Source organism: Rhinolophus hipposideros, assembly GCF_964194185.1.
Source record: "Rhinolophus hipposideros genome assembly, chromosome: 13".
Taxonomy (NCBI): domain Eukaryota; kingdom Metazoa; phylum Chordata; class Mammalia; order Chiroptera; family Rhinolophidae; genus Rhinolophus; species Rhinolophus hipposideros.
This window is the reverse complement of record NC_138059.1, coordinates 51,571,825-51,575,848: the sequence shown is the minus strand read 5'-3', so window position 1 is coordinate 51,575,848 and position 4,024 is coordinate 51,571,825. Positions and strand designations below refer to the sequence as shown.

At 36.8% G+C, this 4,024-nt stretch overlaps 1 pseudogene across 1 annotated transcript; it reads right to left on the bottom strand.

Moving 5' to 3' along the window:
* Positions 1-871, bottom strand: LOC308506647 (translin-associated protein X-like; annotated as a pseudogene). Its single transcript has one exon. The product of its transcript is annotated as a translin-associated protein X-like (transcript).
* Positions 872-4,024: the final 3,153 nt, after the last annotated feature.

Genomic DNA, 4,024 nt, shown 5'->3' with positions numbered 1-4,024 from the left:
CTAAGAAATGCCCTCTTCTTGATCAATCATTTGTGTTTTAACTGAGAAGACATCTGCCAGCATATGTTTTGGAATTTCTGAATCTCTGACTTTCAAGGTATAACAAGCATTCTCCACTTTGGCCAGACTTTGTTTCAAGGTACATAGCTTCTTAGAAACCTCGTAAGGTCCAATGTTGCCAATGAATGAAAACCCATTATAGACCTGACTAGAAATTGACTCACTTCAAAAGGGGTATCAATGTCCCCCTTACACACTTTGTTGATACACACCAGCATCAGCTCTCCAGTTAAGTCAGCCACTCCCAGAAGGTAATCAACAAGTGTGATTTTTCAGTCTCCAAGTACCAAAGTGCTTATCCTGAGAATCAGAAGAGGGGGGCCTCTTTTTCTTTCTCATTGTCTTCTTTTGTGAATACCAATTGTTTATTAATTTCATCCATACTGACAAGTGATTGTGTTTTGATAAAGTGTTGGAAAGTGACAGCCTCCACATATTTCTGTAGTCCTGTGGTTATGACTCTGTGGAACTGATGCATGTCTTCTGAAAGCTCCTGGGCCACCTGCAGTATCTTTTGTCTGACACCATTTAACTTAATTTCTGATTCAGTCAGTATTTCTTCCACGTCAGGAACACTCGTGATCCTATGGAGGAGAAAAATTGTCCTTTTACTTTTTACATTTATATCTCAACTAAGTTTTACAAGTCTCTCATATTTGTCATGTCTTGCATCAAGTTCCTGCTGAAATGATTTGAAGGTCAACATCACAGATGAAGATGAATTAACATCCTTCCCTTCTCTTCTTTGGTTATGTGAGAAATTGTCATGCTTCCTTTCCCTGAACCCTCCAAGTCCTTCTTTGTTGCGCATATCGTCATGGCCAAAGTTGCGATGAGCTGCGACTCAGGGTCTTGGAACTGGCAAAGTGTGTGAGGTGATGCCATATTCTCAACTTTTTACGAAACCATAACTTTCCTGAAGTGGCCATACCATTTTGCATTTCCACTAGCAATGTATGAAGGTTCCAATTTTTCTACATCTTTGTCAACACTTGGTATTTTCAGTCTGTTTGATTTTAGCCATTCTATTAGGTATTCTTATCTACCCTCCTTGCTCTAGGCAATCAGTACTCTGTTATGTCTCTATGAATTTGCTTATTCTAAACATTTCATGTAAATGGAATCATATAATTTGTTGTCCCTGGTGATCGGCTTCTTTCTCTTACTCTAATGTTTTCAAACGTTCATCTATGTTTTAGCATGGATCAGTATTTTATTTCTTTTTTATTACAGATTATATTGTTTGTATACCACATTTTATTTATTCATTTATCACTTAATGGACATGTGGGTTGTTTACACTTTTTCATTATTGCAATGCTGCTACAAATATTCATGTTTTGTGCAGATGTATATTTTCATTTTTTTCTTGGGTATATACCTGGGAGTGAAATTGCTATATCATATAGTAAATCTATATTTAACTGTTTGGGGAACTGCCAAACTGTTTTCTAAAGTGGCTGCCCCATTTTACATTTAGACCAGTACTGTATAAGGGTTTCAATTTCTGCACATCCTCGTCAACATTTATTGTCTGTCTTCTTGATTATAGTTGAAGTGGCTGTGAAGAGGTATCACATTGCAGTTTTGATTTGCATTTCCCTAATGACTAATGACTAATACTGAGCATCATTTTATGAGTATGTACTTATGTCTTTGTTGGAGAAGTTTCTAAGAAGTTTCTATTCAGATTCTTTACCCATATTTTAATTGGGTTGTCTTTTTATTATTATTATTATTATTATTATTGTTGTTGTTGTTGTTGTTATTTTTAAAGATTTTATTGGGGAAGAGGAACAGGACTTTATTGGGGAACAGTGTGTACTTACAGGACTTTTTCCAAGTCAAGTTGTTATCCTTTCAATCTTAGTTGTGGAGGGCACAGCTCAGCTCCAGGTCCAGTTGTCCTTGCTAGTTGCAGGGTACACAGCCCACCATCCCTTGCAGGAGTTGAACCAGCAACCTTGTGGTTGAGAGGACGCGCTCCAACCAACTGAGACATCTGGGAGCTCAGTGGCAGATCAGCTCAAGGTGTCGTGCTCAATCTTAGTTATAAGGGGTGGAGCCCACCATCCCTTGCGGGAGTCGAGGAATCGAACTGGCAACCTTGTGGTTGAGAGCCCACTGGCCCATATAGGAAAAGAACCAGCAGCCTTTGGAGTTAGGAGCATGGAGCAACAACCGTCTGAGCCACCAGGCTGGCCCTTTGTATAATTTTTTAAATTTATTATTTTACTGCGGTATAATACACACAATATAAAATTTACCATTTAACCATTTTTAAGTGTATAGTTCTGTGACATAAAGTACATTTAAAGTGTTGTGCAACCATCGCCAATATCCATCTGTAGATGGATATTTTAATCTTCTCCAACTGAAGCTCTGTATCCTTGAAACAATAACTCCCCATTCTCATCTTCCCCATGCCCCTAGAAACCACAATTCTACTTAATGCATTTGTGAATTTGACTACTATAGATACCTCATACAAGTGGAATCATACATTATTTGTCTTTTTGTGTCTGGTTTATTTCACTTAGCATAATATCTTCAAGGTTAATCCATGTTGAAGCATGTGTCACAATTTTCTTTCTTTTAAAGGCTGAATGTATTCTGTATGGATATAGGATTTTGTTTATCCATTCATCTGCTGAAGGACACTTGGGTTGCTGCCACCTTTTGGCTATTGTGAATAGTGCTGCAGTGAACATTGTTGTATAAAATCTGTTCAAGTCCCTGCTTTCACTTCTTTTGGGTATATACCTAGGAGTGAAATTGTTGGATTATATTCTAATTCTTTGTCCAACTTTTTGAGGAATCACCATACCATTTTCCACACTGGCTGTACCATTCTCATCAACAATGCACAAGGTTCCAAGTTCTCCACATCCTCACCAATACTTATTTTCTGTTGGTTTTTTTTATATGGATATATCCTAATGAGTATAAATTGTTATCTCACTGTATTTTTGATTTGCATTTCCCTAATGATTAGTGATATTTACCCTCTTTTCATGTAATTATTGGCCATTTGTACCCTCTTTGCAAAAATGTCTATTCAAATCCTTCGTTGATTTTTTAAATTGGGATTTTTTGAGTTTTTGTTGTCTTTTTATCATTGAGTTGTAAAAGTTCTTTAAATATTCTAGAGTCAAGTTCCTTATCAGATATATAATTTGCAAAATTTTCCTTCTGTTCTTTGGATTGCCTTTTTATTCTCTTGATAGTGTCCTTTGAACTATAAAAGTCTTTAATTTTAAAGAAGTCCAAGTTAATGTTTTTTTTCATTGGTTGTTTGTCATTTTGGTGCCAAATATAAGGACTGCTGCATAATCCAAGGTCATGAAGATTTAAACCTATGTTTCATTTTAAGTGTTTATAGTTTTACCTCTTCCATTTATGTAACTGATCAATGTTTAATTTATTTTTTCTATGGCATGAGGTAAGGGTCCAACTTCATTCTTTGACACATGTATGTCCTGTTGTTCTAGCACAATTTGTTGAAAGTACTATAATTTCCCCAATGAATTGTGCTGGCACACTTGTCAAAAGTCAGTAGACTATAAATGTGAGGGCTTATTTTTGGACTCTCAATTCTATTCCATTGATCTGTATGCTTAGCCTTATGCCAGTACCCCATTGTCTTGATTACTGTTGTTCTGGAATAAGTTTTTATTTTTTAAGATTTTTTTTTTTTTAATTGGGGAAGGGGAACAGGACTTTATTGGAGAACAGTGTGTACTTCCAGGATTTTTTTCCAAGTCAAGTTGTTGTCATTTCAATTGTAGTTGTGAAAGGTGCAGTTAGGTCCAGTTGCCCTTGTTAGTTGCCCAGCTCTAGGTCCAGTTGCCCTTGTTAGTTGCAGCTCAGCTTAAGGTGCTGTGTTCAATCTTAGTTGCAGGGGCAGAGCCCACCATCCCTTGTGGGAGTCAAGGAGTTGAACTGGCAACTTTGTGGTCGAGAG